The sequence below is a fragment of the Camelus bactrianus genome, chromosome 4 (genome assembly GCF_048773025.1).
Source record: "Camelus bactrianus isolate YW-2024 breed Bactrian camel chromosome 4, ASM4877302v1, whole genome shotgun sequence".
Lineage (NCBI taxonomy): Eukaryota > Metazoa > Chordata > Mammalia > Artiodactyla > Camelidae > Camelus > Camelus bactrianus.
The window spans coordinates 82,486,695-82,512,134 of record NC_133542.1 but is presented as its reverse complement, the minus strand read 5'-3'; positions in this window follow the sequence as shown (position 1 = coordinate 82,512,134).

Here is a 25,440-nt window from a genome sequence, read left to right as displayed (position 1 = left end):
TCGCGAGCCCAGTGACAGGACGCGTTCCAAGCGGCGGGGCTCCAGAGGCCTGGAGCCCTGCTCACGACCGCGCGGGGCCTCTCGGCCGGGGGAACAGATTCTGATGGGCCGGGGCCAGCGTGCAGGCTGCCCATGCCGCGGACTCTGGAAGTCGGGTGGAGAGTACCAGACAGCAGACGAGGGTAAAGGGCTGCTCAGAAATCAGTTGGCTTCCTAGATCTTCGATGAGAAAAGAGGCTCACTGCCCATCCCCGATCCCTTTGCTGGTGGCTAAAAGGGACCAAGGCCCACGAGAGCGCTTCTGGGAGCTGCTTGCCAAAACCTGGAACAGGACCGCTCACGACTGGCTCTGCAGCAGGAGCAGAGGAAGGAAACGGCGCCACCGGTGGACATCGTTGGTAGTGGCAGTAGGAGGGCTAGCAGCCTTGGTATGGGGGAGGCAGGACAAGGTCCAAGTGGATGATCGTTTTCACGTGTCTTAAAAATCATTGCTTCATATATTTTATCCATTTTGGGGTTTATTGTAGGGTGGTAGATATGGTCTCCGTTACTCCATCCTAGCTGGATTGATTCATTGTTTTCTTGTTAATTTTCCCTTGAATGATTTGGAAGCTCTATTGTCTTTGAATGAAAATTCTCTCTAAATGTTTATTAATCATTTCTAAGTTCATAAGTTTACATGTAATTGGGCCAGTATTCCTATAACAGTCTCAAGAATGAAATAATCGATTAGATTCTTGTCCTCAATAATGAGAAATTTAGCATATTTTACCTCTCTGCTGTTCCAAACTGTGTTTGTGTGTGTGTGGGAGTGTGTGTCTGCACGTGCACGTGGAGCAGTTACTACTATTTCGACAGTTGCTGTAAGATTGTTACATTTACAATGAAAATAAAGGTATAAAGTTCTTGGATTTAATTGCTCACTACCACTATTTAATCCCATGTTGTCCCCATTTTTGAGTCATTTACTTCTTTCTCAATCAAAGGGACTCATGATTGGCTAATTTTTTTCAAGCGGTGGGCTTGGAACCCTTATCTGTCTATACGCAGCTTTATGTTCTCCTCATCAACAACCCTCAGCCTCAACACTCAACTCTCCGTATCTAGGGCCCCAAGCCTTGTTTGAGAATATGGCATTGTTTCCATCACCAAAAATAAATAAATAAATAAATAAATAAATAAATAAATAAATAAATAAATAAATAAATAAAATAAAATTTTATATTTAAAGTGCTGCCTTTTTACGACTGGGTAGTCTTGCCTGCTGAATTGATATGAATAAAGAACACCTTAAACTTCCTCCTGCTTTTTGCCGTAAGTCGGCTTCATTTGAAGCATGTTTTTATCGTTTCTCAGACGGGCTTCGGCTTTGAACCACTAAACCATCCCCGCACTCTTTTTCTCCATGCTTATTCCTCAAAAAGTGATCTCTCGACCGGAGTAAAGATGCTTCCCGTCAGAGTTGTGTGGCTTCCTGATCCAAAGTCTAAAAGAAGAGAAAAGGAAAAATGCCTGGTTCCGATGGTTCCATTTTGTGAGCTTAGAGATCTAGTTATCCGTGTGGCTGCGGTGGAATCTGTAATATCTTGCCTCAGAGTTTCCTTATTCTGGCTTACTAGTGGAGCCGCATTGGCTGAGGTCACGGCGCTCTGGCCCATGTCAGGATCCCGGTGCTGAGGCAGCCCCTTCCCCACATATCCACCCACTCCTTGTTCTTTTGATCATGCAATTCATGCAAACTGGGTGCCAGCTGTGTGGACCGTGCAGCTGGCGGCCAGGATTGCCCCGCCACGCGACGTGTCCCCAGTCCCTCGGCGCCCCTCACTGCTACCAGCTAGCTCCAGGAAGGGTGCGAGCTGGCTTCCACTGCCGTCCTTCCCCCTTCCTGTCCAGGCGGGCCCTCCATTTGCGCTAGTCGGCCCGAAACCTTCTCTCCTGCGCTGCATACGCTGAAGGAATTCCTCAGCGTTTCCAGCCGCTAGAGGGCGCTCTTCTCCTCTCTTTGGTCCCCTGCAGCGCTTCCAGTGGAAATTTAGGAGGTGGGAAGGGCTTGAGGGTTCTCCGTATCTAGGGGCTCCCGCTCCAGCAGATTCAACCAACTGTGGGTTGAAAATATTCGGGAAAAAACGGAAAGTTTCAAAAAGCAACACCTGAACTTGCCACACACCGGCAACTGCTTACGTAGCATTCACGTTGCCTTACATAGCACGCGTCCTCTAGAGATGACCTCAAGTACACAGGAGGACACGGCGAAAGAGTATGTGACAATGAATGTATGCGTATTTTCATGTATAACTGAAAGATTGTGCTCTGCGATGGGATTCGACACAAAATTGTAAAATGACTATAACTCAAAAAAAAAAATACATGTATGTATGTAAAACATAAAGTACACGGGAGGATCCATGTAACTGCATGTCAGTCCTGTGTCATTTTATAAAAGAGGCGTCAGCATCCATGGATGTTGGCATCTGTGGGGAGTCCTGGAACCAGTGCCCCAGGCTTACCGAGGGATGACTGGAAGCCCAGGCTCCTTATCCCAGCCTGTCATGTCCCCACGTGGTCTGAATCCTGCCTGTACCACACTCCCCTGGTCACTCTCCTCCAGCCCTCCCAGACTGCCCTCTTCTTCTGGAACAGGCCAAGCTCACTGCACTTCATGTCTGACCTCTAGAAATACCCGTTATATTCTGGGCACGGCTCTGCTTCGGTAAGACGGGCTGCATTGCCACTAGAGAAGACAGGATGCAGGGTCCTTAGAAAACTACAAATAGACTTACCTTATGATCCAGTCTTCCCACGCCTGGGGATATGTCAGGAGAAAACTCTAATTCAAACTCTCACATTCACCTCAGTGCTCACAGCAGCCCTCTTTATAATAGCCAGGACGTGGAACCAAACCAAAAGTCCACCTACTGGGGACTGGATAAAGAAGTAGTGGTCTATTTAAGCCGTGGAATACTACTCAGCCATGAAAAAGATGAACCGTGTCTTTCGTTGCAACATAGATGGACACAGAGAGAGTCATTCTGAGTGAAGTAAGCCAGAAGAGAGAAAAATGCCATATGATACCACTTCCATGTGGAATGTAAAACAAAGGCAGAAATGAGCTCAATGACCATAGAGGAACAAAACCACAGACATAGAGAAACCAACTTATGATTAGCAGGGAACGAAGGGGTTGGGAAGTGGTAAATATGGGAACTGGAAAATTGCCCCTCTTGGGGAGTGATGGAAATGGTAGCTATCTTGCTTGTTGTGATGCTTCTCTAGGTGCAGACATCTATGAAAATTCATCAAATACTACATGTGAGATATGTCTAATTTACGGAACAGAAATCGTACCACAATAAAGGTGTTGTAACAAAAAGAGAAGGGCTGCATCGTGTCCTATGTTTCTATGTGTCTTCAGGGAGGCCTCAAGGGGGCGGTGCTGGCCTTCCCGCCATCACGATGACATGAAGCCCGAACAATCCATCGATGGGAAGAAGATAAGAGCCATGGTCCCATGTGGACCCCAAGCTTAGGCATGGTGCATGGGTGACATTTATCGAGAATCCAGCGAGGTCGTGGCCAGAGCTAGAGGCCGGGGCAGCAAACCGGGAGTGGCACTGAGGAGCATCGTGGGGCAGAGGCTGGTCTGGGGGCCCGCAGGCTCCTCCCAGGAGGAGCCTCAGTGTTCGGGAGGTGGCTAACGTGCCTGCTTCGTGTCACCAGCAAGTGATGCCACCTGTGGAAAATCAGCTGGAATCCTGAGCCGGGTCAGCCCTGGGTGATGCGCTAAAGGCTCCTACCGGAGGGGGGGGCGCCAGACGGACAGTGACCCAAGCAAGAGGCTGCTGAGTTTCCGGCCTGTGTTTATCATGCTTTCCGTGTCTCACTGCATCTCAGTGTCACCCGGAGGAATTAGGGCGGCGTTTCTAGGCTGATGGCCTCTTGGTTCCTCATCAGGCTGGCAAGCCCCCCAGCCCTATCTGGCCAGACCTCTGCGAGTGCCTTCCCTTGTTCTAACAAAACCCTTCCCACCCTCGCCTGCGGCGAGCTTTTGTTTTTTAATTGATGGCAATGAGGATACCTTCCAGCCTCCTCAGGCCCTTCCTTAGGGCTTCTGCCCTCAGATCCTGGCAAGGGGGCCCCCCTATCCCCTCCCCGACTCCTCCACACCCCCGCGCTGCCCTGCGTCCTGCACTACATAGGGTCCTTCTGGCCCTGACACTCCCTCTGGCCACACCCTCAACGTGGTGGTTTCAGCAAGGCCATAGGGACACGCCCATTCGATCCACCCCGTGCTCTGGAAACACAGGACCCCGAATGCCCTGCCCCAGCAGCCTTGACCCACTTCTAGTTTCTGCACCGGCTCTCCCCGGAGTTCAGCTTCCCAGGACTCACACAGAGGCCAACGGGAAGCTGTTGGCATGGAGGGTATATACAGAGCCCGGATGGGAGGTCTGAGTGTCATCCTGTGAACATCCAAGGCCCCTTGGGGCATGGGATGGACCCAGCTTTGGGAAGAAAAGGATCAGGCTAGTGGTCAGACTGGGAATCTGCTCTCCCCAAACTATCACTTTCTTTACGGCAACTCCCATGAGTCTGGGAATTCTAAAGTGGAGCCTGGCCTTCCCCCTTAGAATGAATGTGTATTTGTAAAGGCAGGAGTTTAGAACCTACTGCACTTCAAATGTTGACATATGTAGGATGGGAACTCCCAGGTATGCTCTGACCCTCACTTTTAAAGGTCGAGGGCAGTTATGTTGGCTCTGCTGAGACTGCAAGAGGCAAAGACCATCTGCAGAGAGGAGGCATTCCTGCTTCACGCTCCGAAGTCAGGAGCTTCTGAGCGGATGAAACAATGGACCCTGAGACCCTCGACTGTAAGTTGATTTAGAATGCCGCCAAAGGTGTGTGTGACGTGTGTGTGCGTGTGCGCACTCCTGCACCTGGGGACGTGTGTGGTACGTGACAGTGACTTTGCGTGTGTGTGCGCGCCTGAGGACGTGTGTGGTTGTGTGTATGTTATGGGTGTGTGTGTGGCCCATGACTCCATGTGTGTGTGCGTGGGGATGTATGTGGAGCAGAGTCAGTGTGTCTGAGCGTGTGTTTGTTTGTACGTGCATGCTTTAGTTTTAAGAATCGTAGAAGCTGTCCTTTAGAAGTCTGAAGAAGTAAACGTTTGTATGGTGTCCCTCACTGTATAATTCAAAATGAAAGTCATCTTCAATCGGCAGAAATCTGGTCCCCCCGGATTCTGATTTTTTCCCCCCAATATTGATTATGTCTTCATTTTACTGATGAGGACTGTATCTTAGAGAAATTAAGTGACAGCCAAGGGCATGGAGCTCGCGAGCCCAGTGACAGGACGCGTTCCAAGCGGCGGGGCTCCAGAGGCCTGGAGCCCTGCTCACGACCGCGCGGGGCCTCTCGGCCGGGGGAACAGATTCTGATGGGCCGGGGCCAGCGTGCAGGCTGCCCATGCCGCGGACTCTGGAAGTCGGGTGGAGAGTACCAGACAGCAGACGAGGGTAAAGGGCTGCTCAGAAATCAGTTGGCTTCCTAGATCTTCGATGAGAAAAGAGGCTCACTGCCCATCCCCGATCCCTTTGCTGGTGGCTAAAAGGGACCAAGGCCCACGAGAGCGCTTCTGGGAGCTGCTTGCCAAAACCTGGAACAGGACCGCTCACGACTGGCTCTGCAGCAGGAGCAGAGGAAGGAAACGGCGCCACCGGTGGACATCGTTGGTAGTGGCAGTAGGAGGGCTAGCAGCCTTGGTATGGGGGAGGCAGGACAAGGTCCAAGTGGATGATCGTTTTCACGTGTCTTAAAAATCATTGCTTCATATATTTTATCCATTTTGGGGTTTATTGTAGGGTGGTAGATATGGTCTCCGTTACTCCATCCTAGCTGGATTGATTCATTGTTTTCTTGTTAATTTTCCCTTGAATGATTAGGAAGCTCTATTGTCTTTGAATGAAAATTCTCTCTAAATGTTTATTAATCATTTCTAAGTTCATAAGTTTACATGTAATTGGGCCAGTATTCCTATAACAGTCTCAAGAATGAAATATTCGATTAGATTCTTGTCCTCAATAATGAGAAATTTAGCATATTTTACCTCTCTGTTGTTCCAAACTGTGTTTGTGTGTGTGTGGGAGTGTGTGTCTGCACGTGCACGTGGAGCACTTACTACTATTTCGACAGTTGCTGTAAGATTGTTACATTTACAATGAAAATAAAGGTATAAAGTTCTTGGATTTAATTGCTCACTACCACTATTTAATCCCATGTCTTCCCCATTTTTGAGTCATTTACTTCTTTCTCAATCAAAGGGACTCATGATTGGCTAATTTTTTTCAAGCGGTGGGCTTGGAACCCTTATCTGTCTATACGCAGCTTTATGTTCTCCTCATCAACAACCCTCAGCCTCAACACTCAACTCTCCGTATCTAGGGCCCCAAGCCTTGTTTGAGAATATGGCATTGTTTCCATCACCAAAAAAAAAAAAAATAAATAAAAAAAATAAATAAATAGATAAAAAAATTTTATATTTAAAGTGCTGCCTTTTTACGACTGGGTAGTCTTGCCTGCTGAATTGATATGAATAAAAACACCTTAAATTTCCTCCTGCTTTTTGCCGTAAGTCGGCTTCATTTGAAGCATGTTTTTATCGTTTCTCAGTCGGGCTTCGGCTTTGAACCACTAAACCATCCCCGCACTCTTTTTCTCCATGCTTATTCCTCAAAAAGTGATCTCTCGACCGGAGTAAAGATGCTTCCCGTCAGAGTTGTGTGGCTTCCTGATCCAAAGTCTAAAAGGAGAGAAAAGGAAAAATGCCTGGTTCCGATGGTTCCATTTTGTGAGCTTAGAGATCTAGTTATCCGTGTGGCTGCGGTGGAATCTGTAATATCTTGCCTCAGAGTTTCCTTATTCTGGCTTACTAGAGGAGCCGCATTGGCTGAGGTCACGGCGCTCTGGCCCATGTCAGGATCCCGGTGCTGAGGCAGCCCCTTCCCCACATATCCACCCACTCCTTGTTCTTTTGATCATGCAAACTGGGTGCCAGCTGTGTGGACCGTGCAGCTGGCGGCCAGGATTGCCCCGCCACGCGACGTGTCCCCAGTCCCTCGGCGCCCCTCACTGCTACCAGCTAGCTCCAGGAAGGGTGCGAGCTGGCTTCCACTGCCATCCTTTCCCCTTCCTGTCCAGGCGGGCCCTCCATTTGCGCTAGTCGGCCCGAAACCTTCTTTCCTGCGCTGCATATGCTGAAGGAATTCCTCAGCGTTTCCAGACGCTAGAGGGCGCTCTTCTCCTCTCTTTGGTCCCCTGCAGCGCTTCCAGTGGAAATTTAGGAGGTGGGAAGGGCTTGAGGGTTCTCCGTATCTAGGGGCTCCCGCTCCAGCAGATTCAACCAACTGTGGGTTGAAAATATTCGGGAAAATACAGAAAGTTTCAAAAAGCAACACCTGAACTTGCCACACACCGGCAACTGCTTACGTAGCATTCACGTTGCCTTACATAGCACGCGTCCTCTAGAGATGACCTCAAGTACACAGGAGGACACGGCGCAAGAGTATGTGACAATGAATGTATGCGTATTTTCATGTATAACTGAAAGATTGTGCTCTGCGATGGGATTCGACAAAAAATTGTAAAATGACTATAACTCAAAAAAAATACATGTATGTATGTAAAAAATAAAGTACACGGGAGGATCCATGTAACTGCATGTCAGTCCTGTGTCATTTTATAAAAGAGGCGTCAGCATCCATGGATGTTGGCATCTGTGGGGAGTCCTGGAACCAGTGCCCCAGGCTTACCGAGGGATGACTGGAAGCCCAGGCTCCTTATCCCAGCCTGTCATGTCCCCACGTGTTCTGAATCCTGCCTGTACCACACTCCCCTGGTCACTCTCCTCCAGCCCTCCCAGACTGCCCCCTTCTTCTGGAACAGGCCAAGCTCACTGCACTTCATGTCTGACCTCTAGAAATACCCGTTATATTCTGGGCACGGCTCTGCTTCAGTAAGACGGGCTGCATTGCCACTAGAGAAGACAGGATGCAGGGTCCTTAGAAAACTACAAATAGACTTACCTTATGATCCAGTCTTCCCACGCCTGGGGATATGTCAGGAGAAAACTCTAATTCAAACTCTCACATTCACCTCAGTGCTCACAGCAGCCCTCTTTATAATAGCCAGGACGTGGAACCAACCCAAAAGTCCACCTACTGGGGACTGGATAAAGAAGTAGTGGTCTATTTAAGCCGTGGAATACTACTCAGCCATGAAAAAGATGAAACGATGTCTTTCGTTGCAACATAGATGGACACAGAGAGAGTCATTCTGAGTGAAGTAAGCCAGAAGAGAGAAAAATGCCATATGATACCACTTCCATGTGGAATGTAAAAAAAAGGCAGAAATGAGCTCAATGACCATAGAGGAACAAAACCACAGACATAGAGAAACCAACTTATGGTTAGCAGGGAACGAAGGGGTTGGGAAGTGGTAAATATGGGAACTGGAAAATTGCCCCTCTTGGGGAGTGATGGAAATGGTAGCTATCTTGCTTGTTGTGATGCTTCTCTAGGTGCAGACATCTATGAAAATTCATCAAATACTACATGTGAGATATGTCTAATTTACGGAACAGAAATCGTACCACAATAAAGGTGTTGTAACAAAAAGAGATGGGCTGCATCGTGTCCTATGTTTCTATGTGTCTTCAGGGAGGCCTCAAGGGGGCGGTGCTGGCCTTCCCGCCATCACGATGACATGAAGCCCGAACAATCCATCGATGGGAAGAAGATAAGAGCCATGGTCCCATGTGGACCCCAAGCTTAGGCATGGTGCATGGGTGACATTTATCGAGAATCCAGCGAGGTCGTGGCCAGAGCTAGAGGCCGGGGCAGCAAACCGGGAGTGGCACTGAGGAGCATCGTGGGGCAGAGGCTGGTCTGGGGGCCCGCAGGCTCCTCCCAGGAGGAGCCTCAGTGTTCGGGAGGTGGCTAACGTGCCTGCTTCGTGTCACCAGCAAGTGATGCCACCTGTGGAAAATCAGCTGGAATCCTGAGCCGGGTCAGCCCTGGGTGATGCGCTAAAGGCTCCTACCGGAGGGGGCGCCAGACGGACAGTGACCCAAGCAAGAGGCTGCTGAGTTTCCGGCCTGTGTTTATCATGCTTTCCGTGTCTCACTGCATCTCAGTGTCACCCGGAGGAATTAGGGCGGCGTTTCTAGGCTGATGGCCTCTTGGTTCCTCATCAGGCTGGCAAGCCCCCCAGCCCTATCTGGCCAGACCTCTGCGAGGGCCTTCCCTTGTTCTAACAAAACCCTTCCCACCCTCGCCTGCGGCGAGCTTTTGTTTTTTAATTGATGGCAATGAGGATACCTTCCAGCCTCCTCAGGCCCTTCCTTAGGGCTTCTGCCCTCAGATCCTGGCAAGGGGGCCCCCCTATCCCCTCCCCGACTCCTCCACACCCCCGCGCTGCCCTGTGTCCTGCACTACATAGGGTCCTTCTGGCCCTGACACTCCCTCTGGCCACACCCTCAACGTGGTGGTTTCAGCAAGGCCATAGGGACACGCCCATTCGATCCACCCCGTGCTCTGGAAACACAGGACCCCGAATGCCCTGCCCCAGCAGCCTTGACCCACTTCTAGTTTCTGCACCGGCTCTCCCCGGAGTTCAGCTTCCCAGGACTCACACAGAGGCCAACGGGAAGCTGTTGGCATGGAGGGTATATACAGAGCCCGGATGGGAGGTCTGAGTGTCATCCTGTGAACATCCAAGGCCCCTTGGGGCATGGGATGGACCCAGCTTTGGGAAGAAAAGGATCAGGCTAGTGGTCAGACTGGGAATCTGCTCTCCCCAAACTATCACTTTCTTTACGGCAACTCCCATGAGTCTGGGAATTCTAAAGTGGAGCCTGGCCTTCCCCCTTAGAATGAATGTGTATTTGTAAAGGCAGGAGTTTAGAACCTACTGCACTTCAAATGTTGACATATGTAGGATGGGAACTCCCAGGTATGCTCTGACCCTCACTTTTAAAGGTCGAGGGCAGTTATGTTGGCTCTGCTGAGACTGCAAGAGGCAAAGACCATCTGCAGAGAGGAGGCATTCCTGCTTCACGCTCCGAAGTCAGGAGCTTCTGAGCGGATGAAACAATGGACCCTGAGACCCTCGACTGTAAGTTGATTTAGAATGCCGCCAAAGGTGTGTGTGACGTGTGTGTGCGTGTGCGCACTCCTGCACCTGGGGACGTGTGTGGTACGTGACAGTGACTTTGCGTGTGTGTGCGCGCCTGAGGACGTGTGTGGTTGTGTGTATGTTATGGGTGTGTGTGTGGCCCATGACTCCATGTGTGTGTGCGTGGGGATGTATGTGGAGCAGAGTCAGTGTGTCTGAGCGTGTGTTTGTTTGTACGTGCATGCTTTAGTTTTAAGAATCGTAGAAGCTGTCCTTTAGAAGTCTGAAGAAGTAAACGTTTGTATGGTGTCCCTCACTGTATAATTCAAAATGAAAGTCATCTTCAATCGGCAGAAATCTGGTCCCCCCGGATTCTGATTTTTTCCCCCCAATATTGATTATGTCTTCATTTTACTGATGAGGACTGTATCTTAGAGAAATTAAGTGACAGCCAAGGGCATGGAGCTCGCGAGCCCAGTGACAGGACGCGTTCCAAGCGGCGGGGCTCCAGAGGCCTGGAGCCCTGCTCACGACCGCGCGGGGCCTCTCGGCCGGGGGAACAGATTCTGATGGGCCGGGGCCAGCGTGCAGGCTGCCCATGCCGCGGACTCTGGAAGTCGGGTGGAGAGTACCAGACAGCAGACGAGGGTAAAGGGCTGCTCAGAAATCAGTTGGCTTCCTAGATCTTCGATGAGAAAAGAGGCTCACTGCCCATCCCCGATCCCTTTGCTGGTGGCTAAAAGGGACCAAGGCCCACGAGAGCGCTTCTGGGAGCTGCTTGCCAAAACCTGGAACAGGACCGCTCACGACTGGCTCTGCAGCAGGAGCAGAGGAAGGAAACGGCGCCACCGGTGGACATCGTTGGTAGTGGCAGTAGGAGGGCTAGCAGCCTTGGTATGGGGGAGGCAGGACAAGGTCCAAGTGGATGATCGTTTTCACGTGTCTTAAAAATCATTGCTTCATATATTTTATCCATTTTGGGGTTTATTGTAGGGTGGTAGATATGGTCTCCGTTACTCCATCCTAGCTGGATTGATTCATTGTTTTCTTGTTAATTTTCCCTTGAATGATTTGGAAGCTCTATTGTCTTTGAATGAAAATTCTCTCTAAATGTTTATTAATCATTTCTAAGTTCATAAGTTTACATGTAATTGGGCCAGTATTCCTATAACAGTCTCAAGAATGAAATAATCGATTAGATTCTTGTCCTCAATAATGAGAAATTTAGCATATTTTACCTCTCTGCTGTTCCAAACTGTGTTTGTGTGTGTGTGGGAGTGTGTGTCTGCACGTGCACGTGGAGCAGTTACTACTATTTCGACAGTTGCTGTAAGATTGTTACATTTACAATGAAAATAAAGGTATAAAGTTCTTGGATTTAATTGCTCACTACCACTATTTAATCCCATGTCGTCCCCATTTTTGAGTCATTTACTTCTTTCTCAATCAAAGGGACTCATGATTGGCTAATTTTTTTCAAGCGGTGGGCTTGGAACCCTTATCTGTCTATACGCAGCTTTATGTTCTCCTCATCAACAACCCTCAGCCTCAACACTCAACTCTCCGTATCTAGGGCCCCAAGCCTTGTTTGAGAATATGGCATTGTTTCCATCACCAAAAATAAATAAATAAATAAATAAATAAATAAATAAATAAATAAATAAATAAATAAAATAAAATTTTATATTTAAAGTGCTGCCTTTTTACGACTGGGTAGTCTTGCCTGCTGAATTGATATGAATAAAGAACACCTTAAACTTCCTCCTGCTTTTTGCCGTAAGTCGGCTTCATTTGAAGCATGTTTTTATCGTTTCTCAGACGGGCTTCGGCTTTGAACCACTAAACCATCCCCGCACTCTTTTTCTCCATGCTTATTCCTCAAAAAGTGATCTCTCGACCGGAGTAAAGATGCTTCCCGTCAGAGTTGTGTGGCTTCCTGATCCAAAGTCTAAAAGAAGAGAAAAGGAAAAATGCCTGGTTCCGATGGTTCCATTTTGTGAGCTTAGAGATCTAGTTATCCGTGTGGCTGCGGTGGAATCTGTAATATCTTGCCTCAGAGTTTCCTTATTCTGGCTTACTAGTGGAGCCGCATTGGCTGAGGTCACGGCGCTCTGGCCCATGTCAGGATCCCGGTGCTGAGGCAGCCCCTTCCCCACATATCCACCCACTCCTTGTTCTTTTGATCATGCAATTCATGCAAACTGGGTGCCAGCTGTGTGGACCGTGCAGCTGGCGGCCAGGATTGCCCCGCCACGCGACGTGTCCCCAGTCCCTCGGCGCCCCTCACTGCTACCAGCTAGCTCCAGGAAGGGTGCGAGCTGGCTTCCACTGCCGTCCTTCCCCCTTCCTGTCCAGGCGGGCCCTCCATTTGCGCTAGTCGGCCCGAAACCTTCTCTCCTGCGCTGCATACGCTGAAGGAATTCCTCAGCGTTTCCAGCCGCTAGAGGGCGCTCTTCTCCTCTCTTTGGTCCCCTGCAGCGCTTCCAGTGGAAATTTAGGAGGTGGGAAGGGCTTGAGGGTTCTCCGTATCTAGGGGCTCCCGCTCCAGCAGATTCAACCAACTGTGGGTTGAAAATATTCGGGAAAAAACGGAAAGTTTCAAAAAGCAACACCTGAACTTGCCACACACCGGCAACTGCTTACGTAGCATTCACGTTGCCTTACATAGCACGCGTCCTCTAGAGATGACCTCAAGTACACAGGAGGACACGGCGAAAGAGTATGTGACAATGAATGTATGCGTATTTTCATGTATAACTGAAAGATTGTGCTCTGCGATGGGATTCGACACAAAATTGTAAAATGACTATAACTCAAAAAAAAAAATACATGTATGTATGTAAAACATAAAGTACACGGGAGGATCCATGTAACTGCATGTCAGTCCTGTGTCATTTTATAAAAGAGGCGTCAGCATCCATGGATGTTGGCATCTGTGGGGAGTCCTGGAACCAGTGCCCCAGGCTTACCGAGGGATGACTGGAAGCCCAGGCTCCTTATCCCAGCCTGTCATGTCCCCACGTGGTCTGAATCCTGCCTGTACCACACTCCCCTGGTCACTCTCCTCCAGCCCTCCCAGACTGCCCTCTTCTTCTGGAACAGGCCAAGCTCACTGCACTTCATGTCTGACCTCTAGAAATACCCGTTATATTCTGGGCACGGCTCTGCTTCGGTAAGACGGGCTGCATTGCCACTAGAGAAGACAGGATGCAGGGTCCTTAGAAAACTACAAATAGACTTACCTTATGATCCAGTCTTCCCACGCCTGGGGATATGTCAGGAGAAAACTCTAATTCAAACTCTCACATTCACCTCAGTGCTCACAGCAGCCCTCTTTATAATAGCCAGGACGTGGAACCAAACCAAAAGTCCACCTACTGGGGACTGGATAAAGAAGTAGTGGTCTATTTAAGCCGTGGAATACTACTCAGCCATGAAAAAGATGAAACGTGTCTTTCGTTGCAACATAGATGGACACAGAGAGAGTCATTCTGAGTGAAGTAAGCCAGAAGAGAGAAAAATGCCATATGATACCACTTCCATGTGGAATGTAAAACAAAGGCAGAAATGAGCTCAATGACCATAGAGGAACAAAACCACAGACATAGAGAAACCAACTTATGATTAGCAGGGAACGAAGGGGTTGGGAAGTGGTAAATATGGGAACTGGAAAATTGCCCCTCTTGGGGAGTGATGGAAATGGTAGCTATCTTGCTTGTTGTGATGCTTCTCTAGGTGCAGACATCTATGAAAATTCATCAAATACTACATGTGAGATATGTCTAATTTACGGAACAGAAATCGTACCACAATAAAGGTGTTGTAACAAAAAGAGAAGGGCTGCATCGTGTCCTATGTTTCTATGTGTCTTCAGGGAGGCCTCAAGGGGGCGGTGCTGGCCTTCCCGCCATCACGATGACATGAAGCCCGAACAATCCATCGATGGGAAGAAGATAAGAGCCATGGTCCCATGTGGACCCCAAGCTTAGGCATGGTGCATGGGTGACATTTATCGAGAATCCAGCGAGGTCGTGGCCAGAGCTAGAGGCCGGGGCAGCAAACCGGGAGTGGCACTGAGGAGCATCGTGGGGCAGAGGCTGGTCTGGGGGCCCGCAGGCTCCTCCCAGGAGGAGCCTCAGTGTTCGGGAGGTGGCTAACGTGCCTGCTTCGTGTCACCAGCAAGTGATGCCACCTGTGGAAAATCAGCTGGAATCCTGAGCCGGGTCAGCCCTGGGTGATGCGCTAAAGGCTCCTACCGGAGGGGGGGGCGCCAGACGGACAGTGACCCAAGCAAGAGGCTGCTGAGTTTCCGGCCTGTGTTTATCATGCTTTCCGTGTCTCACTGCATCTCAGTGTCACCCGGAGGAATTAGGGCGGCGTTTCTAGGCTGATGGCCTCTTGGTTCCTCATCAGGCTGGCAAGCCCCCCAGCCCTATCTGGCCAGACCTCTGCGAGGGCCTTCCCTTGTTCTAACAAAACCCTTCCCACCCTCGCCTGCGGCGAGCTTTTGTTTTTTAATTGATGGCAATGAGGATACCTTCCAGCCTCCTCAGGCCCTTCCTTAGGGCTTCTGCCCTCAGATCCTGGCAAGGGGGCCCCCCTATCCCCTCCCCGACTCCTCCACACCCCCGCGCTGCCCTGCGTCCTGCACTACATAGGGTCCTTCTGGCCCTGACACTCCCTCTGGCCACACCCTCAACGTGGTGGTTTCAGCAAGGCCATAGGGACACGCCCATTCGATCCACCCCGTGCTCTGGAAACACAGGACCCCGAATGCCCTGCCCCAGCAGCCTTGACCCACTTCTAGTTTCGGCACCGGCTCTCCCCGGAGTTCAGCTTCCCAGGACTCACACAGAGGCCAACGGGAAGCTGTTGGCATGGAGGGTATATACAGAGCCCCTATGGGAGGTCTGAGTGTCATCCTGTGAACATCCAAGGCCCCTTGGGGCATGGGATGGACCCAGCTTTGGGAAGAAAAGGATCAGGCTAGTGGTCAGACTGGGAATCTGCTCTCCCCAAACTATCACTTTCTTTACGGCAACTCCCATGAGTCTGGGAATTCTAAAGTGGAGCCTGGCCTTCCCCCTTAGAATGAATGTGTATTTGTAAAGGTAGGAGTTTAGAACCTACTGCACTTCAAATGTTGACATATGTAGGATGGGAACTCCCAGGTATGCTCTGACCCTCACTTTTAAAGGTCGAGGGCAGTTATGTTGGCTCTGCTGAGACTGCAAGAGGCAAAGACCATCTGCAGAGAGGAGGCATTCCTGCTTCACGCTCCGAAGTCAGGAGCTTCTGAGCGGATGAAACAATGGACCCTGAGACCCTCGACTGTAAGTTGATTTAGAATGCCGCCAAAGGTGTGTGTGACGTGTGTGTGCGTGTGCGCACTCCTGCACCTGGGGACGTGTGTGGTACGTGACAGTGACTTTGCGTGTGTGTGCGCGCCTGAGGACGTGTGTGGTTGTGTGTATGTTATGGGTGTGTGTGTGGCCCATGACTCCATGTGTGTGTGCGTGGGGATGTATGTGGAGCAGAGTCAGTGTGTCTGAGCGTGTGTTTGTTTGTACGTGCATGCTTTAGTTTTAAGAATCGTAGAAGCTGTCCTTTAGAAGTCTGAAGAAGTAAACGTTTGTATGGTGTCCCTCACTGTATAATTCAAAATGAAAGTCATCTTCAATCGGCAGAAATCTGGTCCCCCCGGATTCTGATTTTTTCCCCCCAATATTGATTATGTCTTCATTTTACTGATGAGGACTGTATCTTAGAGAAATTAAGTGACAGCCAAGGGCATGGAGCTCGCGAGCCCAGTGACAGGACGCGTTCCAAGCGGCGGGGCTCCAGAGGCCTGGAGCCCTGCTCACGACCGCGCGGGGCCTCTCGGCCGGGGGAACAGATTCTGATGGGCCGGGGCCAGCGTGCAGGCTGCCCATGCCGCGGACTCTGGAAGTCGGGTGGAGAGTACCAGACAGCAGACGAGGGTAAAGGGCTGCTCAGAAATCAGTTGGCTTCCTAGATCTTCGATGAGAAAAGAGGCTCACTGCCCATCCCCGATCCCTTTGCTGGTGGCTAAAAGGGACCAAGGCCCACGAGAGCGCTTCTGGGAGCTGCTTGCCAAAACCTGGAACAGGACCGCTCACGACTGGCTCTGCAGCAGGAGCAGAGGAAGGAAACGGCGCCACCGGTGGACATCGTTGGTAGTGGCAGTAGGAGGGCTAGCAGCCTTGGTATGGGGGAGGCAGGACAAGGTCCAAGTGGATGATCGTTTTCACGTGTCTTAAAAATCATTGCTTCATATATTTTATCCATTTTGGGGTTTATTGTAGGGTGGTAGATATGGTCTCCGTTACTCCATCCTAGCTGGATTGATTCATTGTTTTCTTGTTAATTTTCCCTTGAATGATTAGGAAGCTCTATTGTCTTTGAATGAAAATTCTCTCTAAATGTTTATTAATCATTTCTAAGTTCATAAGTTTACATGTAATTGGGCCAGTATTCCTATAACAGTCTCAAGAATGAAATATTCGATTAGATTCTTGTCCTCAATAATGAGAAATTTAGCATATTTTACCTCTCTGTTGTTCCAAACTGTGTTTGTGTGTGTGTGGGAGTGTGTGTCTGCACGTGCACGTGGAGCACTTACTACTATTTCGACAGTTGCTGTAAGATTGTTACATTTACAATGAAAATAAAGGTATAAAGTTCTTGGATTTAATTGCTCACTACCACTATTTAATCCCATGTCTTCCCCATTTTTGAGTCATTTACTTCTTTCTCAATCAAAGGGACTCATGATTGGCTAATTTTTTTCAAGCGGTGGGCTTGGAACCCTTATCTGTCTATACGCAGCTTTATGTTCTCCTCATCAACAACCCTCAGCCTCAACACTCAACTCTCCGTATCTAGGGCCCCAAGCCTTGTTTGAGAATATGGCATTGTTTCCATCACCAAAAAAAAAAAAATAAATAAAAAAAATAAATAAATAGATAAAAAAATTTTATATTTAAAGTGCTGCCTTTTTACGACTGGGTAGTCTTGCCTGCTGAATTGATATGAATAAAAACACCTTAAATTTCCTCCTGCTTTTTGCCGTAAGTCGGCTTCATTTGAAGCATGTTTTTATCGTTTCTCAGTCGGGCTTCGGCTTTGAACCACTAAACCATCCCCGCACTCTTTTTCTCCATGCTTATTCCTCAAAAAGTGATCTCTCGACCGGAGTAAAGATGCTTCCCGTCAGAGTTGTGTGGCTTCCTGATCCAAAGTCTAAAAGGAGAGAAAAGGAAAAATGCCTGGTTCCGATGGTTCCATTTTGTGAGCTTAGAGATCTAGTTATCCGTGTGGCTGCGGTGGAATCTGTAATATCTTGCCTCAGAGTTTCCTTATTCTGGCTTACTAGAGGAGCCGCATTGGCTGAGGTCACGGCGCTCTGGCCCATGTCAGGATCCCGGTGCTGAGGCAGCCCCTTCCCCACATATCCACCCACTCCTTGTTCTTTTGATCATGCAAACTGGGTGCCAGCTGTGTGGACCGTGCAGCTGGCGGCCAGGATTGCCCCGCCACGCGACGTGTCCCCAGTCCCTCGGTGCCCCTCACTGCTACCAGCTAGCTCCAGGAAGGGTGCGAGCTGGCTTCCACTGCCATCCTTTCCCCTTCCTGTCCAGGCGGGCCCTCCATTTGCGCTAGTCGGCCCGAAACCTTCTTTCCTGCGCTGCATACGCTGAAGGAATTCCTCAGCGTTTCCAGACGCTAGAGGGCGCTCTTCTCCTCTCTTTGGTCCCCTGCAGCGCTTCCAGTGGAAATTTAGGAGGTGGGAAGGGCTTGAGGGTTCTCCGTATCTAGGGGCTCCCGCTCCAGCAGATTCAACCAACTGTGGGTTGAAAATATTCGGGAAAATACAGAAAGTTTCAAAAAGCAACACCTGAACTTGCCACACACCGGCAACTGCTTACGTAGCATTCACGTTGCCTTACATAGCACGCGTCCTCTAGAGATGACCTCAAGTACACAGGAGGACACGGCGCAAGAGTATGTGACAATGAATGTATGCGTATTTTCATGTATAACTGAAAGATTGTGCTCTGCGATGGGATTCGACAAAAAATTGTAAAATGACTATAACTCAAAAAAAATACATGTATGTATGTAAAAAATAAAGTACACGGGAGGATCCATGTAACTGCATGTCAGTCCTGTGTCATTTTATAAAAGAGGCGTCAGCATCCATGGATGTTGGCATCTGTGGGGAGTCCTGGAACCAGTGCCCCAGGCTTACCGAGGGATGACTGGAAGCCCAGGCTCCTTATCCCAGCCTGTCATGTCCCCACGTGTTCTGAATCCTGCCTGTACCACACTCCCCTGGTCACTCTCCTCCAGCCCTCCCAGACTGCCCCCTTCTTCTGGAACAGGCCAAGCTCACTGCACTTCATGTCTGACCTCTAGAAATACCCGTTATATTCTGGGCACGGCTCTGCTTCAGTAAGACGGGCTGCATTGCCACTAGAGAAGACAGGATGCAGGGTCCTTAGAAAACTACAAATAGACTTACCTTATGATCCAGTCTTCCCACGCCTGGGGATATGTCAGGAGAAAACTCTAATTCAAACTCTCACATTCACCTCAGTGCTCACAGCAGCCCTCTTTATAATAGCCAGGACGTGGAACCAACCCAAAAGTCCACCTACTGGGGACTGGATAAAGAAGTAGTGGTCTATTTAAGCCGTGGAATACTACTCAGCCATGAAAAAGATGAAACGATGTCTTTCGTTGCAACATAGATGGACACAGAGAGAGTCATTCTGAGTGAAGTAAGCCAGAAGAGAGAAAAATGCCATATGATACCACTTCCATGTGGAATGTAAAAAAAAGGCAGAAATGAGCTCAATGACCATAGAGGAACAAAACCACAGACATAGAGAAACCAACTTATGGTTAGCAGGGAACGAAGGGGTTGGGAAGTGGTAAATATGGGAACTGGAAAATTGCCCCTCTTGGGGAGTGATGGAAATGGTAGCTATCTTGCTTGTTGTGATGCTTCTCTAGGTGCAGACATCTATGAAAATTCATCAAATACTACATGTGAGATATGTCTAATTTACGGAACAGAAATCGTACCACAATAAAGGTGTTGTAACAAAAAGAGATGGGCTGCATCGTGTCCTATGTTTCTATGTGTCTTCAGGGAGGCCTCAAGGGGGCGGTGCTGGCCTTCCCGCCATCACGATGACATGAAGCCCGAACAATCCATCGATGGGAAGAAGATAAGAGCCATGGTCCCATGTGGACCCCAAGCTTAGGCATGGTGCATGGGTGACATTTATCGAGAATCCAGCGAGGTCGTGGCCAGAGCTAGAGGCCGGGGCAGCAAACCGGGAGTGGCACTGAGGAGCATCGTGGGGCAGAGGCTGGTCTGGGGGCCCGCAGGCTCCTCCCAGGAGGAGCCTCAGTGTTCGGGAGGTGGCTAACGTGCCTGCTTCGTGTCACCAGCAAGTGATGCCACCTGTGGAAAATCAGCTGGAATCCTGAGCCGGGTCAGCCCTGGGTGATGCGCTAAAGGCTCCTACCGGAGGGGGCGCCAGACGGACAGTGACCCAAGCAAGAGGCTGCTGAGATTCCGGCCTGTGTTTATCATGCTTTCCGTGTCTCACTGCATCTCAGTGTCACCCGGAGGAATTAGGGCGGCGTTTCTAGGCTGATGGCCTCTTGGTTCCTCATCAGGCTGGCAAGCCCCCCAGCCCTATCTGGCCAGACCTCTGCGAGTGCCTTCCCTTGTTCTAACAAAACCCTTCCCACCCTCGCCTGCGGCGAGCTTTTGTTTTTTAATTGATGGCAATGAGGATACCTTCCAGCCTCCTCAGGCCCTTCCTTAGGGCTTCTGCCCTCAGATCCTGGCAAGGGGGCCCCCTATCCCCTCCCCGACTCCTCCACACCCCCGCGCTGCCCTGTGTCCTGCACTACATAGGGTCCTTCTGGCCCTGACACTCCCTCTGGCCACACCCTCAACGTGGTGGTTTCAGCAAGGCCATAGGGACACGCCCATTCGATCCACCCCGTGCTCTGGAAACACAGGACCCCGAATGCCCTGCCCCAGCAGCCTTGACCCACTTCTAGTTTCTGCACCGGCTCTCCCCGGAGTTCAGCTTCCCAGGACTCACACAGAGGCCAACGGGAAGCTGTTGGCATGGAGGGTATATACAGAGCCCCTATGGGAGGACTGAGTGTCATCCTGTGAACATCCAAGGCCCCTTGGGGCATGGGATGGACCCAGCTTTGGGAAGAAAAGGATCAGGCTAGTGGTCAGACTGGGAATCTGCTCTCCCCAAACTATCACTTTCTTTACGGCAACTCCCATGAGTCTGGGAATTCTAAAGTGGAGCCTGGCCTTCCCCCTTAGAATGAATGTGTATTTGTAAAGGCAGGAGTTTAGAACCTACTGCACTTCAAATGTTGACATATGTAGGATGGGAACTCCCAGGTATGCTCTGACCCTCACTTTTAAAGGTCGAGGGCAGTTATGTTGGCTCTGCTGAGACTGCAAGAGGCAAAGACCATCTGCAGAGAGGAGGCATTCCTGCTTCACGCTCCGAAGTCAGGAGCTTCTGAGCGGATGAAACAATGGACCCTGAGACCCTCGACTGTAAGTTGATTTAGAATGCCGCCAAAGGTGTGTGTGACGTGTGTGTGCGTGTGCGCACTCCTGCACCTGGGGACGTGTGTGGTACGTGACAGTGACTTTGCGTGTGTGTGCGCGCCTGAGGACGTGTGTGGTTGTGTGTATGTTATGGGTGTGTGTGTGGCCCATGACTCCATGTGTGTGTGCGTGGGGATGTATGTGGAGCAGAGTCAGTGTGTCTGAGCGTGTGTTTGTTTGTACGTGCATGCTTTAGTTTTAAGAATCGTAGAAGCTGTCCTTTAGAAGTCTGAAGTAGTAAACGTTTGTATGGTGTCCCTCACTGTATAATTCAAAATGAAAGTCATCTTCAATCGGCAGAAATCTGGTCCCCCCTGATTCTGATTTTTTCCCCCCAATATTGATTATGTCTTCATTTTACTGAGGAGGACTGTAGCTTAGAGAAGTTAAGTGACAGCCAAGGGCATGGAGCTCGCGAGCCCAGTGACAGGACGCGTTCCAAGCGGCGGGGCTCCAGAGGCCTGGAGCCCTGCTCACGACCGCGCGGGGCCTCTCGGCCGGGGGAACAGATTCTGATGGGCCGGGGCCAGCGTGCAGGCTGCCCATGCCGCGGACCCTGGAAGTCGGGTGGAGAGTACCAGACAGCAGACGAGGGTAAAGGGCTGCTCAGAAATCAGTTGGCTTCCTAGATCTTCGATGAGAAAAGAGGCTCACTGCCCATCCCCGATCCCTTTGCTGGTGGCTAAAAGGGACCAAGGCCCACGAGAGCGCTTCTGGGAGCTGCTTGCCGAAACCTGGAACAGGACCGCTCACTACTGGCTCTGCAGCAGGAGCAGAGGAAGGAAACGGCGCCACCTGGTGGACATCCTTGGTAGTGGCAGTAGGAGGGCTAGCAGCCTTGGTATGGGGGAGGCAGGACAAGGTCCAAGTGGATGATCGTTTTCACGTGTCTTAAAAATCATTGCTTCATATATTTTATCCATTTTGGGGTTTATTGTAGGGTGGTAGTTATGGTCTCCGTTACTCCATCCTAGCTGGATTGATTCATTGTTTTCTTGTTAATTTTCCCTTGAATGATTAGGAAGCTCTATTGTCTTTGAATGAAAATTCTCTCTAAATGTTTATTAATCATTTCTAAGTTCATAAGTTTATATGTAATTGGGCCAGTATTCCTATAACAGTCTCAAGAATGAAATATTCGATTAGATTCTTGTCCTCAATAATGAGAAATTTAGCATATTTTACCTCTCTGTTGTTCCAAACTGTGTTTGTGTGTGTGTGGGAGTGTGTGTCTGCACGTGTACGTGGAGCACTTACTACTATTTCAACAGTTGCTGTAAGATTGTTACATTTACAATGAAAATAATGGTATAAAGTTCTTGGATTTAATTGCTCACTACCACTATTTAATCCCATGTCTTCCCCATTTTTGAGTCATTTACTTCTTTCTCAATCAAAGGGACTCATGATTGGCTAATTTTTTTCAAGCGGTGGGCTTGGAACCCTTATCTGTCTATACGCAGCTTTATGTTCTCCTCATCAACAACCCTCAGCCTCAACACTCAACTCTCCGTATTTAGGGCCCCAAGCCTTGTTTGAGAATATGGCATTGTTTCCATCACCAAAAAAAAAAAAAAAAAAAAAAAAATAAATAAATAAAATAAAATTTTATATATAAAGTGCTGCCTTTTTACGACTGGGTAGTCTTGCCTGCTGAATTGATATGAATAAAGAACACCTTAAACTTCCTCCTGCTTTTTGCCGTAAGTCGGCTTCATTTGAAGCATGTTTTTATCGTTTCTCAGACGGGCTTCGGCTTTGAACCACTAAACCATCCCCGCACTCTTTTTTCCATGCTTATTCCTCAAAAAGTGATCTCTCGACCGGAGTAAAGATGCTTCCCGTCAGAGTTGTGTGGCTTCCTGATCCAAAGTCTAAAAGAAGAGAAAAGGAAAAATGCCTGGTTCCGATGGTTCCATTTTGTGAGCTTAGAGATCTAGTTATTCGTGTGGCTGCGGTGGAATCTGTAATATCTTGCCTCAGAGTTTCCTTATTCTGGCTTACTAGTGGAGCCGCATTGGCTGAGGTCACGGCGCTCTGGCCCATGTCAGGATCCCGGTGCTGAGGCAGCCCCTTCCCCACATATCCACCCACTCCTTGTTCTTTTGATCATGCAAACTGGGTGCCAGCTGTGTGGACCGTGCAGCTGGCGGCCAGGATTGCCCTGCCACGCGACGTGTCCCCAGTCCCTCGGCGCCCCTCACTGCTACCAGCTAGCTCCAGGAAGGGTGCGAGCTGGCTTCCACTGCCGTCCTTCCCCCTTCCTGTCCAGGCGGGCCCTCCATTTGCGCTAGTCGGCCCGAAACGTTCTCTCCTGCGCTGCATACGCTGAAGGAATTCCTCAGCGTTTCCAGCCGCTAGAGGGCGCTCTTCTCCTCTCTTTGGTCCCCTGCAGCGCTTCCAGTGGAAATTTAGGAGGTGGGAAGGGCTTGAGGGTTCTCCGTATCTAGGGGCTCCCGCTCCAGCAGATTCAACCAACTGTGGGTTGAAAATATTCGGGAAAAAACGGAAAGTTTCAAAAAGCAACACGTGAACTTGCCACACACCGGCAACTGCTTACGTAGCATTCACGTTGCCTTACATAGCACGTGTCCTCTAGAGATGACCTCAAGTACACAGGAGGACATGGCGAAAGAGTATGTGACAATGAATGTATGCATATTTTCATGTATAACTGAAAGATTGTGCTCTGCGATGGGATTCGACACAAAATTGTAAAATGACTATAACTCAAAAAAAAATACATGTATGTATGTAAAAAATAAAGTACACGGGAGGATCCATGTAACTGCATGTCAGTCCTGTGTCATTTTATAAAAGAGGCGTCAGCATCCATGGATGTTGGCATCTGTGGGGAGTCCTGGAACCAGTACCCCAGGCTTACCAAGGGATGACTGGAAGCCCAGGCTCCTTATCCCAGCCTGTCATGTCCCCACGTGGTCTGAATCCTGCCTGTACCACACTCCCCTGGTCACTCTCCTCCAGCCCTCCCAGACTGCCCTCTTCTTCTGGAACAGGCCAAGCTCACTGCACTTCATGTCTGACCTCTAGAAATACCCGTTATATTCTGGGCACGGCTCTGCTTCAGTAAGACGGGCTGCATTGCCACTAGAGAAGACAGGATGCAGGGTCCTTAGAAAACTACAAATAGACTTACCTTATGATCCAGTCTTCCCACGCCTGGGGATATGTCAGGAGAAAACTCTAATTCAAACTCTCACATTCACCTCAGTGCTCACAGCAGCCCTCTTTATAATAGCCAGGACGTGGAACCAACCCAAAAGTCCACCTACTGGGGACTGGATAAAGAAGTAGTGGTCTATTTAAGCCGTGGAATACTACTCAGCCATGAAAAAGATGAAACGATGTCTTTCGTTGCAACATAGATGGACACAGAGAGAGTCATTCTGAGTGAAGTAAGCCAGAAGAGAGAAAAATGCCATATGATACCACTTCCATGTGGAATGTAAAAAAAAGGCAGAAATGAGCTCAATGACCATAGAGGAACAAAACCACAGACATAGAGAAACCAACTTATGGTTAGCAGGGAACGAAGGGGTTGGGAAGTGGTAAATATGGGAACTGGAAAATTGCCCCTCTTGGGGAGTGATGGAAATGGTAGCTATCTTGCTTGTTGTGATGCTTCTCTAGGTGCAGACATCTATGAAAATTCATCAAATACTACATGTGAGATATGTCTAATTTACGGAACAGAAATCGTACCACAATAAAGGTGTTGTAACAAAAAGAGATGGGCTGCATCGTGTCCTATGTTTCTATGTGTCTTCAGGGAGGCCTCAAGGGGGCGGTGCTGGCCTTCCCGCCATCACGATGACATGAAGCCCGAACAATCCATCGATGGGAAGAAGATAAGAGCCATGGTCCCATGTGGACCCCAAGCTTAGGCATGGTGCATGGGTGACATTTATCGAGAATCCAGCGAGGTCGTGGCCAGAGCTAGAGGCCGGGGCAGCAAACCGGGAGTGGCACTGAGGAGCATCGTGGGGCAGAGGCTGGTCTGGGGGCCCGCAGGCTCCTCCCAGGAGGAGCCTCAGTGTTCGGGAGGTGGCTAACGTGCCTGCTTCGTGTCACCAGCAAGTGATGCCACCTGTGGAAAATCAGCTGGAATCCTGAGCCGGGTCAGCCCTGGGTGATGCGCTAAAGGCTCCTACCGGAGGGGGCGCCAGACGGACAGTGACCCAAGCAAGAGGCTGCTGAGTTTCCGGCCTGTGTTTATCATGCTTTCCGTGTCTCACTGCATCTCAGTGTCACCCGGAGGAATTAGGGCGGCGTTTCTAGGCTGATGGCCTCTTGGTTCCTCATCAGGCTGGCAAGCCCCCCAGCCCTATCTGGCCAGACCTCTGCGAGTGCCTTCCCTTGTTCTAACAAAACCCTTCCCACCCTCGCCTGCGGCGAGCTTTTGTTTTTTAATTGATGGCAATGAGGATACCTTCCAGCCTCCTCAGGCCCTTCCTTAGGGCTTCTGCCCTCAGATCCTGGCAAGGGGTCCCCCTATCCCCTCCCCGACCCCTCCACACCCCCACGCTGCCCTGTGTCCTGCACTACATAGGGTCCTTCTG